We start from the raw sequence: 15,338 nt of genomic DNA, 5'->3' as shown, positions 1-15,338 counted from the left end.
ATCAAAATACACAAAGCTGTTGATTGGAAAGAAACTAAAATTAACATCTAATGCAGAAATCAATGAATTTCAAGTTTTAGATTTAGCTGTCTTTGGATGTTTTTGCCAAGCTATTTTATCATCGCTTAGTCAAAGATTAAGGATAAATTATTTCATGTTGCAGTTCAAATTCCGACATTTTCTTCCTACAAAAATTATAAAAAGACAAAAATTATGTTGGAGAATCTATCTAAAAAACAATTAATTATCAAATTTAAAGGAAAGGAAAAGAATAATGATTTAATGTTTGTCAAATTGATAACAAATACATATATATAATTTCTTAGATGTGAAATAACATTAATATTGTTTGTTTTTTTTGTTTTTTTTTCATGGTTGCAGGTTTCATTCCCTAAATATTTTCCAAATATATTTGTGCATTACCACTTTTTTTTGAGGTTGGGGGTATAGCTATAAGGGTTCATATCTTCGACTGTATGATGAAATTCATATTTAGTCCAAACGCTGCCCAGATAACAGACATATCATGACAAGTAGTATAAATATCCCATTAGCCATCAATTCTGGGTTAAAAACCTAAGATGTGATCTCATGGCTAGGATACCTCGCCAACTATTATCTCACTCCCCATCATGACAGCAACACAATTGAAAAAATATTTCTGAATTTTTTCCCCTGATAAAAAGGGGGAGAGTAAAGAAAAGAGGAGGTTTGGTGTCCTATGTGCAAAGATGATAAAGAAGAAAACCCTGCTGCAATCACCAATTATGAATACAATCGAAAAATATTTCTGAATTTTTTCCCCCGGTCCAAAAAAAAAAAAAATAGATAAAAAATGTGGCTTGGTATGCCTTGTGTTAGACTATAAACCAGAACATAGCGCGGCAATCTCCTGCCACACGAGACAGCTGGCTAGCCGAATCTCCGTGGGAATGCTACAACAAAAACCAACTATCTTGTCATGTAATGCATGTGCATCGTATAATGTAGTACGTGCTACGTATCAGGGGAATGTATCAGAGCCTTTTCGCTTGTCTGTCGGCGTGTTTTTTACGAGACTGTCGGACAAGATGTGGATCTGATTTTATCATCAATAGCTAAATTACAGTCATACATGAATGCCATTTTTTAATTTTCATTCATGGAGTTATGATCTGCCCAATAAAACTATTGTAAAATTTCCTTCATAAATCTATAAAAAAATCCATTAGGTCCAATAAAAATTAACAAACATTCTTTAGACAGTGATATATATTAATTCAACGCAAGGCCACGTACCCCATGGTAAACGAAATTTTTTTACAAAAGCATGGCTATATAATAATGAATTAAAAAGTTCTCTTTTTCTAGTTCTATTACATTATAAAGAGTCACTTACCGTATTTTCTGTAATAAGCGCCCCTCCCGTTATAAGCGACCCTTCCCCTATGAGCACCCCTCCCTTTTTCTGGAGAAGAGTTGAAGTTGTATTAAAACCCCCATCCCATGGATTTAACAATGTTTTAACATTAACATGTGATGTCTCTAACATCAATATTGTATCCCACATTACATGAACTTTGAAGTCTTTTACAAGTGAATCAATGTGTCTCAAAGGATAAAAAGCATATACATGTTTACCGTAACAGATTTAAAATATGGCTGACTTTTTTTGTCCACAACTTACATTTTGTTTCATTAATAAGCGTCCCCCTATGTTACAATTATCTAAGCGCCCTGGGTGATAATTTCGGCGAATACGGTGATAATCCATCCACACCTTGTGGTCAGTGACCTAGTGGTTTTATTCACTGTACATACATCAGATTTAGATAATACAATTACCTATATATACTAAACAATTTCTCAAGATGTCATTTGGAAATTCTTAAAACAATTACCTATACTAAACAATTTCTCAAGATACCATTTGTAAATTTTTACCAAGTGAAAAACTTGTATTGGTCATGATAAGTTCAGTATTTATGTGTTTAAAAATCTACAATATCCTGTGTTTGTTGCCGACTATAAATGTAACAGCGTTTATCTACAACCTTGCTTTATCTACTTTATCTAGTACCTTACTAGTCCACCTGTTGTTTTTGATTCAAGTGAAACTGCATATCTCATCATTGTCAGGTCCACATATAGAGAAATCTCCAATAGCAGCTCTCACAAACTTGATAAACTGCTTCTTTGTCTGCCAGGTCTGAACATTTAATTCTATGATCATCAATGATATTTTGTAGTTAATCAGAAATGTAAATCCATCCTTCTCCATTACCATTAATCCTGCCGGAGAAGGTGGACTTGAAGTAGATGATGCTAGCATGTTGAAGTGGCATGATCAAGATAATGAAGGGCATATTGGAGGGTTTAGGGCTGAAATATGTGGCCACCCCAAAGAATATCAGACACCTTAACCACTCAGTCTCTGTGATCCAGAGGTGGAGGGCTAGTGGTGGAATGTCAGACACCTTAACCAGTAACCACTCAGTCTCTGTGATCCAGAGGTGGAGGGCTAGTGGTAGAATGTCAGACACCTTAACCACTCAACCACCATGACCCAGAGGTGAAGGACTTGTGGTAAAATGTCAAGGCGCCTTATTCATTTAGCCACTGTAACCCAGAGTTGGAGGGCTAGTGGTAGAATGTCAGACACCTTACCCACTCATCCACCATGACCCAGAGGTGGAGGGCTAGTGGTGGAATGTCAGACACCTTAACCACTCATCCACCATGACCCAGAGGTGGAGGGCTAGTGGTGAAATGTCAAGACGCCTTAACCATTCAGCCATTGTGACTTAGAGTTGGAAGGCTAGTGGTAGAATGTCAGACACCTTAACCACTTAGCCATTGTGACCAAGAGGTTGAGGGCTTATAATGGTAGTTTGTCAGACACCTTAACCACTAGGCCACTGTGATCCAGAGGTGGAGGACTAGTGGTAGAATGTCATACACCTTAAACACTAGGCCACTGTGATCCAGAGGTGAAGGACTAGTGGTAGAACGTCAGACACCTTAACCACTCAGCCACCATGACCCAGAGGTGGAGGGCTAGTGGTGAAATGTCAAGGCGCCTTAACCATTCAGCCATTTGACTAAGAGTTGGAAGGCTAGTGGTAGAATGTCAGACACCTTAACCACTTAGCCATTGTGACCAAGAGGTTGAGGGCTAGTGGTAGTTTGAAGACTAGCTAATAAACACTTGATCTATGCAACTTAGAAATGATCTAGTTACGAATGCATTGAGGCAGCCAACATGTGTTTCAGCAGAAAATTCACCGAAGTCAACAAATACATTTTAACCCAGAAACACGATTTTGCATTCAGCATACAATGTATTCTAAACCACACAGTCGTAATCCATTAAAGAATTTGATTTTAAATACGCTTTACAATCTTATTGATTTTTCTATTAAATTCTAATATAAAATAATGGGATCTTAAGCTTAAGAAAACAGAATGGAGAAACTGAATAAAATGGTCGCTGTAATACAATTACCTTTGTTTAAGATATTAAATACTACAGAACACATGCTGTATCTTTGAGTAAGCACATGGTCTTATGTCCTTAAATTAAAAATGTTTTCATACATAATCTGTATTTTCCCCCCGTTTTTCCACAATTTGTGAACTTTGAATCAACTTCAGTAAATGATGTAAGTTGTCAAGAATGGAAACATAGAAGGGGTCTAACTTTGAAAGGAAACTGGAAAAGATTCATCAGGTCAAACCTATCAAACTGGAGAAGAAACTCTTGCTTGGTTTCTTGGGAAATGGGTGATGCTTTGTTTTCATTAGTAGATAATTTGCCAGATATTTTTGAGAGACAGTGTAACCTTTCCTAACAAATAAGAAACATATTGAGTGGAATCCACACAAATGTCGAAAATTCACCGGCCAACATATAGCCCACGGTGTGGCACAAAATGTCGGAATGCAGATATGGCAGCGAACTACCCCCCTCTGGTTAAAATAGACTAGCTGTACTCTCACTAATGGGTTATACCATTCAAGGGAACAGGGGAGGGAAGGTGGTCTATGCAGACATTTTGACAAATGTTTACCATTTCTGTACGATACTCTTACAGTGATAAACCCATCAACAAAGTGAGGAGGACATTAACTACTGTAGTCTCGCTGCAAGAAATCATGCCTAGATACTGCCAACGTATTTATTTTAGTGGGTACCTCATACGTAGATACTGCCAAAGTATTTATTTTAGTGGGTACCTCATATGTAGATACTGCCAAAGTATTTATTTTAGTGGGTACCTCATACGTAGATACTGCCAAAGTATTTATTTTAGTGGGTACCTCATATATAGATACTGCCAAAGTATTTATTTTAGTGGGTACCTCATACGTAGATACTGCCAAAGTATTTATTTTAGTGGGTACCTCATACGTAGATACTGCCAAAGTATTTATTTTAGTGGGTACCTCATACGTAGATACTGCCAAAGTATTTATTTTAGTGGGTACCTCATATGTAGATACTGCCAAAGTATTTATTTTAGTGGGTACCTCATATGTAGATACTGCCAAAGTATTTATTTTAGTGGGTACCTCATACGTAGATACTGCCAAAGTATTTATTTTAGTGGGTACCTCATATATAGATACTGCCAAAGTATTTATTTTAGTGGGTACCTCATATATAGATACTGCCAAAGTATTTATTTTAGTGGGTACCTCATACGTAGATACTGCCAAAGTACTTATTTTAGTGGGTACCTCATCTTTCAGTCTTTAACATACTGTCACAAAACTTATTTTTAGTGGGTATCTCATCTTAGTGGTAATCCTATTTTTGAATTTACATTACTTTGACAGTTATCTTGTTTAGGTATATTCTTTTTAGGAGAATTTAGTTTATTAATTATCTTATTTCAAAAATCTTCTGGTGTGCCTCAGTCTCTTTGTAATTGCCAGCAGTATCTTTGACTAGAGGGTTGGTGGTAATTATTGTACAGACTTTCAGACATTACATTATACCCATATCAAAACTTTTAGACATTATAAAGGAAAAAAATGGTTTTTAACTGATCAATATCTATATTTTTCAATCAGCTGTTCAACGCCACTTTCACACCAATCGACCACATAACCTTTGATCTATAACAAGGGGGACAACTCATCCTAAGTATAAGCAGAATGGGATCACCCTGGGGATGCACATTATGATTTATAACTGATCAATGTTTCCAACTCACTACTTCAGCACTAAGTGACCGCAACCTTTGACCCCATTATGGGAGACAACTCATCAACTAACAGTGATGTTTTTCTCCTAAATATTTCTCTGCACCAAACAACACTGACCGAAAGGTTGGTGTGTACCTAACATTGATAAGGAGAACAAATTTATTGATCTGTTCTAGTAAGCTTGTAACTCTTGGACAAGCCAATATTGCAATATCCGACTTATCATGAAGGGAGATAACTCAAAGATAGTATTGATTTTTTTTTTTTTTAATTTTCTCTCCTGACAAGCTACACTCAGTTACACTAACCCTTAACCCTCACATTATATTTATATTGATTTACGGACACATCTTTGGTTCAAAGCTTCCAATCGAGTTTAAGCCAATTAAGAATTCTTCCAGCGGAATTAATACGATGAAAGCTTAACTAGGAAAACAGAGTGGTTGATGTAAAGTAAATGTTATTACGATGTTTTTATGGCAAAATGTAAAAGCATTATAACGGGTAATCTCTAGAAATGTGCTAGCTGTCATAACAAGTTTTAGATTGGCTTTAAAGTTTCCATATTACATGTACAAACTTACTTATTTAGTGTCAGTGGTCCCATCCTAACACACTACACCAGACCAGATATTTCTTCAGGTGGTCAAAGTTTCCTATGACCCTTCTGCAAAAATCTTTACATTCTGACTTATTGATATTAAAGTTCTTATAACATCACAGGGACCTGGCACGATTTTTTTAAACTAACAGTATACATATATATATATTTTATAGTATACTATACTATACTATTGGTTAAAAATTTTCATGCCAGATCCCTGTGAATAACATGCATGCATTAACATGCTTTTTATTCTAAGATTCATCTGGCCAATCTGATTTCTAATTTTAATATTGTCACTGATCTTGACAATCAAATATCAGCGTTAAGTCTTTACATATCCTCAAATATGTAATTTTAACATAAACACTGTTCACGATTATTTCCCCAGATACATTTGAACCTAGTTATTGCCAATATGTGTCTGCATGGGATTCCTTTGGTCCTTACACCAAACTTGTACCCTGTCAGGATATTGTTTCAAAACTTCTTATATGGATTCTATACATATAGTTCAAGTAATTGTGAAATCTGTTCATATCAAATTTTGCATAGGACTATCCCTCCAAAATGATAACATGTATACAAAATACACCTCCGTCCTTTAAATTCCTAACTGTGACTTTAAATATATTTTCCTCTGTATTAACAAGTGCATCAATTTCACTTCTAACATTCTGATATACCTGGCTATTCTAATATGTAAAACTATATATCCACTAATATTATTACATTTACAGAATTCCTGTACTTTTAACGATACCGCTCCATCACTGACATAGTTGTACTCTCTCCTTGTGTTTTCCTAAGATCCTAATATCTATAAGAGAACTCTAACTAGCTAAGATAACATCTACAACTAACTTACTCTTAATTTGTAGGAGTAAATATTGACATCAGGGTGGAAGCCGAGAAAACAAACACAACCTATAGATTTGTACTTGATGAAAGAGTTAATGTGATTCAGATGGAGAAGCCGTATCCAAGGATACAGTTGGTTGCCGAGGAGTGCAAACTGATATGAATCAGATACAGTACAGAGTGATGACTAGAGGTCCTGGGGAATGTTTTGGAAGCTGATGCAAAAATCAGAAATCCCTAAGAGACTCAAAAGCTTTGGGGATTTCTCCTATTTTCCACTTTGATATGTATAGTTGGGTATTTTGTTAATGTTTTTCTTCAAAACAAACCAAATCACCACAGGAGTCTGTAGTGGGAACTGTTATAGATGCAAGGATCAATGTGCCATAACTTTTATTTTGAAAGTACAGAAATTGAATTATTTGTCAATAATTGTCATGGTTACAAGGTTTTTGTTTCTGACTTGTTAAGGCCTGTTATTAATGATGAATGGAGAGAGGTATCTGATGTACAGATATGTATTGTTATAACCGTCAGGTCAATGACTCACTACTTACTGATACACAAAAGACATGTAGGGCCTGTATTACAGATTCACAAAAAGGCATGTAGGGCCTGTATCACAGATTCATAAAAAGGCATGTAGGGCCTGTATAAACACAAAAGGCATGTAGGGCCTCATAAACACAACAAGAGGCCCAGAGGGCCTGTATCGCTCACCTGGTTTGTAATGTCAAGTCATGTTCTGAATACAGGTTCATTGTTTCTTTTCTGAAGGAATTTGAATATTTACCTCTAATTTCCCTATTGGGCCCCGCCCCTCCTGCCCCAAGGGGGTCAGAACCAAAATTTATACAAGTTCTGTTCCCCTTCTCTCAAGGATGTTTGTGGCCAAATTTGGTTACAATCCATGCAGAACTCTAAGACAAGTAGCGTTTTATAGGATTTACCTCTATTTCCCCTATAGGGCGCCGCCCCTCCTGCCCCCAGGGGGTCAGAGCCAAAATTTATATAAGTTCTGTTCTCCTTCCCCCAAGGATGTTTGTGGCCAAATTTGGTTACAATCCATGCAGAACTCTAGGACAAGTAGCGATTTATAGGATTTACCTTTATTTTCCCTATTGGGCCCCGCCCCTCCTGCCCCCGGGGGGTCAGAGCCAAAATTTATACAAGTTCTGTTCTCCTTCCCCCAAGGATGTTTCTGGCCAAATTTGGTTACAATCCATGCAGAACTCTATGACTAGTAGCGATTTAAAGGAAATGTTGACGGACGGACGACGGACGGACGACGGACGGACGACGCGCGCCATGACATAAGCTCACCGGCCCTTCGGGCCAGGTGAGCTAAAAAATCAAGTAAGGCCTGTATAAACACAAAAGGCATGTAGGGCCTGTATAAACACAAAAGGCATGTAGGGCCTGTATAAACACAAAAAGTATGTAGGGCCTGTATAAACACAAAAGGCATGTAGGGCCTGTAAGAACACAAAACACAAATGGCATGTAGGGACTGTATAAACACAAAAAGGCATGTAGGGCTTGTATAAACACAAAAAGGCATGTAGGGCCTGTATAAACACAAAAGGCATGTAGGGCCTGTATAAACACAAAAGGCATGTAGGGCTTGTATAAATACAAAAGGCATGTATGACCTGTACAAACACAAAACACAAAAGGCATGTAGGGCCTGTGTAAATACAAAAGGAATGTTGGGCCAGATGAGCAGTCCTGGTAAGCCTTGTATGTTAAAATTGATCAGGACAATTGATAGCTTATGTGCATGAGTAATACTGTTGTCCCTGCATGAGGAGGGACATATATAAACTTGTTGATTACCTCCTCATCATCAACAAGCACTGAAAATGCTGGACTTGATATTGTAAAGGGACATTGTGTATTTATATATCTAATTGTCCATTTGATTGTGTGGGGATGTTTCTGACAGGGCCCTGTCATTAACGATGAATATTTAGTGGACGTGGTCCAGCTGTTGGTTTTATCATTGTACTGTTTAGGTAATGATTCATATGTAATACAATGTCTGACTAGAGTGAGATGGATAACATTGTACTGATAACTGGGTCTGTTATCATACCTGTCAAAATATTGATTGATTTCTGTAAAAATCAACAACATCTATCTGCAGCAGACAGTTCTGACCTAAATCACGAGTAAGATGATTTTCTCTTCAGAGTCTTATAAAGTCCATGCTTACAAAGATTACTACAGAAATGCAATAACTGAAAAATAACACAGATAATTTTTAAATTGACTTAATCCATGAGTATTTCTTTTGTGCCCTATTTCAACTTTTTCTGGTTCTCCCATTATTTCTATAGCTTTAATGCTCCCCAAAGGTCACAGGAGCTGAATCATATTTGTAGAAGAACAGATAACACCAACCGATTCACTTGATTCGTGGAGTGATATCACATCCTGCATATCAGAGAATCACAAACCCACAGTGTATAGAAGTTAGCACCTCTAAGGCTCTCATCCATACAGCAATGATACAGCGTATGACCAATTCTTTGCTCCTCTGATTCTTCTTTGCTCTGATTCTACAAGTGTCGATTATTTCATATACCCATACAATATTACAATTTATTACTAAAGCCACTTAGTCCTGTAAAATGATAACAAGAGGCCCAATGGGCTGAAGCATCACATTTTTCTATAGGCCTTTTGAGTGACTATACTGAGAACCAGAGACTAGCTAGCCGATCGGTGTACTAACTGTAACACTAAATGATTGGTATACCTCGACCAAATTTACCTATGTTACACCTGTATAACCTAGCTGTCATCAGTTATGAGTTACCTCCCTTTGATTCTAATTATTATATACATTAACACAAAATATAGTGTACGCAATGCCTTCAATGCCTTCGGCTGATTCTGATGTTTACCAGTACAGTCTCCATGGTAACCTTTTCTGTGGTTACACAAAATGAGTTGGCAATGTCAGGATGAGTTCATAACCTTATATTCTTAACCAATTCCACCGAATACTCACACCTTTATATTAAATTAATCACAGGGACTTGTAATGAATCACAAATCCTCATGTAGATTAGACTTAGGATTTACCTGTATATCTACTATATAAGTTTCCCAACCCCTGTGTATTCAGTCATGACCCCATTTACCCCTGGAATAGTTCATACACAATGTATGTGTTTATAGGTATAAATGAATCTAATGACCTCATCCAAGTACATTCTTCATTAGACTGTACTTACTTATATATATTAAATCAAGATAATGGACAAATGATTCATTGCATCAATAATCATACTACATACCACTGACTCGAGCACATTAACAACTTCAGGACTGGATCAGTCTGTGCCTACCCTTCTAGAGGGCAGAGGTTATCCTAGAGGTCAGAGGCTATAACCTATAAAGGTCAAGTCAGCTGATGATTAAGTTGACCCCACGTTATACTAAATCAAACTACTATATGGGTTTCTGATAATTCTGGCCAGTATAAATATGTCATCTTAATTAAAATTCTGGAGAAAACTTTAGAATTGAAAACAGAAGCCTAGCTAACATGCATCTTGTTTGCTAACTGATCTGTGGATGTGTGGTCAGTTTGTGGCGACATTGCCCAGTGATATAGGTGCCTTCTGGCTCATTAAACTCACTACATTTATTGAGCATCTGATCAATGTGAGGCTTCATTTAATTATCATCTTTGTCGACACGACACAATAGAGCACCATAGGAAGTATGTAAATGACCAGTAAAGTTTGGAGGAAATGTGAGCTAGTGTTGTTATTTTTTCGGGTCAATCTGAAATCCAAGATGGCCGCCACAGCCGCCATCTTGCTAATCCTTATCCTCCTCCTATCATCATATCATCATTGTCATCGTCATCACCATATCCCCCTAATTACTGACATAAAAAACTGTCCTGTAGTTGTTCGATACTTTTCGCTACAAAGGACCTATCAAAAAGACAGGACACACATACATCAGACCTAACCAAATCATGGTGAGGAAGGAATTTGAGTTTTAATTTGACATTCCGCAGTCTGATTGCCCTTTAATTTGAGTTAGTAGACAGTTGTACACTCTGGTGGTGATCATCTATCAATTAACGCATGTTAATTAGTACAAGACAAATAACTGCCAGACGTCCCCAAATTAATCATAGTCTGTCCGACAATCGTCAATGGGCAGAAAAACAATTTATGTTACACAAATACTAATCACACTCTAAAGTTTACTTTTGTCAATTTTTTTTTTTATAAAATTCAAGTTTTAAAAACTTTCATATTGATTCATACATATGGAGATTCTCACAAACTAAATTTATTTCATAACCCGAGGAAGTTAAGAAATTAGTGACATAATTAATTTATCAGACCACATGATCACATACAATACCTTTAAGCGTACCATTCCACTGATTTTCAAATGAATTGTTTTTTCCAAATCAATATGCAATGTCAACGTTTCTATTATGACGTCGTGACAATGTTGGGTTTTTGCTCCATTTTCACATTTTTTCTTCATAGTAGTTGGAAGAAAAAGAATATGCAAATCAGAAAGTCAGATTTAGTGTCAAATCAAAGAAAAATTAATTATACAGAAGTGCATGAATCTTATTCATATAGTTTGAAGAAACTATAAAAAATCCATTTAAGATAAACATAAATGATATATATAAGATGGTAAACCTGACTTATATATTGGAAATTCGCTTATGGTAATCCTAGCTTATTTGGGCAATAAGCAATCAAACACATCCATCATTTTTCTGTACAATTTTGTTATGTTTTTCATGCTGAAAGAAGTCCAGAAAATGAAGATTGAACAATGAAATATATATAAATATTCCTGTTATTCTCAAATCTCACCAACATGCTTGGTTATCAGGTTAGATATAAGAAGACTATAAGTCAGAATCACCTGCAATATCCTTTACACTTAATTACATGACTTTTTGTCTTTATCCAATGACCGATTTTGACAGATGATAAATTCATCAAACCAAATTCCATTTACTGCTATGACCATCATTCAACAACCTTACATTGAAATCTTCTATTCTGGAGAAGAGATGAATCCTTTGTCCTCGGTCAAACGACAGCTAATGTCCTGTCAAAACTGGACAAATGTCCTTTGTCCAGCCGACACATGTTATTCTGGATTTTTTCAATTAACATGTTTCAATTAACATCTCTGTCATAAATTTACACCCTGTCACCTCCCAAGGGAGAATCCATTATTTTACTTTCAAATTTCGAAGGGGTCACATAGCACTATAATCTACAGCCAGGCTGACAACAATTACATGTTCGGAGATGTTCATTTAGGGACAGCAGGTTATACTCTGATGAAGTGACACTGGATGGTGCTGGAGAAGTGGGTCACACTAAACAACTGGGCCCCCCCCCCCACTTCCCTCCTTCCATGCTCTCCCTCTAATAGAGTTAGGGAGGGAGAGACGGTCAGCTGCATCAAAGCAATTGTAAAAAATTTAAAATGACCTTGACCTTACACAATGATTATTCATATTGCACTCAGCAATGGGTTCAGTGTAACTGATTTTCCTGTAGCATTCTTCAAAATACATTTACATGTAAATAAATATATCAATATTGTATTTTATTTAAGAAAAAAAATGAAAACGAAGATTCATTAGCCTGATTCACATGGAAACATCACTGACTAAATGATTTTTATTTTAAGTTTCAGCTGTTAATTTTTGTTTGTTTGTTTATTTTCTTTTTACTTATTTTTGTTTGAGATATATCTCCTTTATACTTTTTTGTTTTTACTTTCTGTTCTAAACAATGAAAATGTAGAACAATAATAGATATAGAAAAATGTTAAGAAATACTCAAAGATTGCTAATATCCCTTAACACATATTTAAACTCTTCTAATTCAAAGAATAGAATATTCCATTTAATAATTAAAGGGGAGTGACAGTTTCTAGTGACAACTAGTTGGAATGACCAACATATGTTATACCGAAGATCATTCCATCACTGACTACTCTAACATTAATTGTCCTTTGTCTGCCATGGAGCTTTTTTAATTAAAAAAAAAAAACGAGACACACACATTGATAACTCAATACCACAAAGACATCTAAATTGGACAAAAACACAGAAAACATCTTGGCCCATTACTTAGGATTACTTTTTAAATCTACTTCATAACTTTATTCCATTGAATTTTAAATTTATTAACTTATCGTTAATACTACATTTATCATCACATTTCGAACAATTGAATTAAAATTAATAAAATGTAAATTGTCATAATTCGGCCGTCTTATGTTTCCCGCCGTCGTCCTAAATACGGCGGGGTTGTTGACTATCACCTATCATTGATGTTATCACTGTTTTTAAGAAACCTTTATATTTTGCTGGGGAAAGGTAGTGGGCCTTTAATGTATCTTGATTTTTTCCCCGTTGTACTCTTCATGAGATAAAATAATTTGAACATTTGAAAAAATTACGCTCGTCATTAATCAGAATTTATTTGTAAGCTGGTCACCGTTGGTAACATATGTTACCCAATCTATATATAGCAGCTCGCGACAAAAAAGGAACAAAGAACTGTTGATAATAGAGGCTGGATGAATTAGGAGAAATCTGGTAATAAAAATTAGATTAAAGCTACAGGAAGCCTTCAACATATGCTCTTAGAGGCTTTCCAAAGCTCCAATTCACAATTCATCACTTTCAGATATTTCTTTCCAAAATCAGGACTTGAATCAAGCTTGGATTTTTTTTTATTAATAACCAAAAAAATATTTGATGAGAGATATTGCTTCTCACAAGCTGTGTCATTGTGAGCGTGAGATGTACTCACACCAGTTCAAATATAACCCCTACCTGCTCCCCACCTGCCCCTATAGGAGTAGATACATGTATATCATTAGTTGTGAAAAGCAATAAAACCTGTCTTAGCAACCACCTCTGTATAAAGACCACCTGCCTACTAGTACCACTTCTTTTGGATCCCATATTGACTAAATATCAACACAAACATAAACATATTGTGTAATATATATATATATATATAACCACCTCTATATAAAGACCACCTGCCTCATAGGACCACTTCTTTTTGGATCCCATTATTGACTAAATATCAACACAATATAACCTGTGTATAATAACCACCTCAATATAAAGACCACCTGCCTAATAGGACCACTTCTTTTGGGTCCCATTATTGACTAAATATCAGCACAATAGACCACTTGGCGATGACTGTTTGGTCTTTGTGACTTTGATGGTCTTCATAGACAGGTTTGATTTTATTTCTGTTTGTAACATCATATGTAAGGAGACAGTGATGTTTTCCCTTGTGAATACCGTAAATGACATAAATAAACAAAACAAATACATTCAATTCTTAATAAATACTCTAATCTGTATACCAAAATCACCCATACAAAACAGGTCTGGACGATCCGAGAAAAAAGGCATACCAAGCAAAGTCAACAGAAGCAAATATGGCTAGAACATAAGCATAATTGACCCAATAAGCCCAGGACGTTTAAAAAAATGAAAAATGAAAAGGTGTTTATTAAGATGAAATTAATGCAAACTGATACAGTTTTGATAGTTTTGGTCGTTGTCCGGTGGACATTTGAAATGAGGCCTCAAAAAGGGGAGGGGCGCTCAATAAGGCATGCATGGGTACTTATTGGGTCGAATACGGTATCATAAGTATGTGATCCTGAATGATCTCTGCACAGAAAATGTAAAAACAAACAATGTAGATTGGAAAACGCCCTGACACATCTGAGAGCTAAATAACAATAATCAATTTATTTAAGAAAATTGCCCATTGATAAAAGTCACAATTCTGTAAATAATATCTCAGATTAGTCACTGAAAGATGATAAGAGAATTTCCGATCTCAATTCTTTTTTTGAAGAATTTACGAAGTTATCAGCGTTATCACAGAAGTTTCTAGGCTCGGGTTTCACAATATTGTTTAAAGAAACAAAAAATAGCTGACTGAGTTACATAATATTTGACACATGAAAGAACCACTTATTATACAACTTATTGATCATTGTTAAAACGTCTTTTGTTAATTTAAACGAATTTAAAGGTTTGATGATATCAATTATCTGGTTCACTGGATAAGGAAATTGATACCAGAGCTTTAAAACAACACATAATTGTCGATTTGTGTTAAGCTTGAGTAATCTCCCTTTACCAGCTAGGTTCCCTGTAATTATCAGAATCTCCGCCTTTGTGGAGTCATGTGTTCAGTACACAATAACCACAGGCTGGTTGAGTTTTTATTCAGCAGTTAATTTTCTAAAACCTTATATTGAATGTCGGCCAGAAAAACTAAATTTATCAAAGATGCTCCACTGCCGACAGAGCATAAACAATATTTATCATTTAAACATGCAATAAAAGGTATTTACTCATGTAAATGTATCTGTAATTTTTTTTTAAATATAATATAAAATTATAAGGTTCACTTTTGGTGTATGCGTAAGCGGTACTTTATTCCATATAGTGCATAGTGCATTGTTTTTATTTTTATTTTTTTTGGGACACAATTAATTTCATGTATCTTAAATATCTTTATCTTAGAGTAAAATTAGAAGCTCAAATGTTACTGTGGTGGTAATGGCATAAAGTAAGATATTTTTGTAACTGAAAAAAACAACCTATTAATTCATCTGC

General features: G+C 35.6%; 1 protein-coding gene across 5 annotated transcripts in view; it reads right to left on the bottom strand.

Moving 5' to 3' along the window:
• LOC138310960 (serine-rich adhesin for platelets-like) overlaps positions 1-15,338 on the bottom strand; it is a 159,080-nt gene that overhangs the window by 69,692 nt on the left and 74,050 nt on the right. The gene's annotated exons all lie outside the window — the stretch shown is intronic.

The sequence above is a fragment of the Argopecten irradians genome, chromosome 16 (assembly GCF_041381155.1).
Source record: "Argopecten irradians isolate NY chromosome 16, Ai_NY, whole genome shotgun sequence".
Lineage (NCBI taxonomy): Eukaryota > Metazoa > Mollusca > Bivalvia > Pectinida > Pectinidae > Argopecten > Argopecten irradians.
Note: the sequence above shows the minus strand (reverse complement) of the source record. Positions and strands in the feature narration are given on the sequence as shown.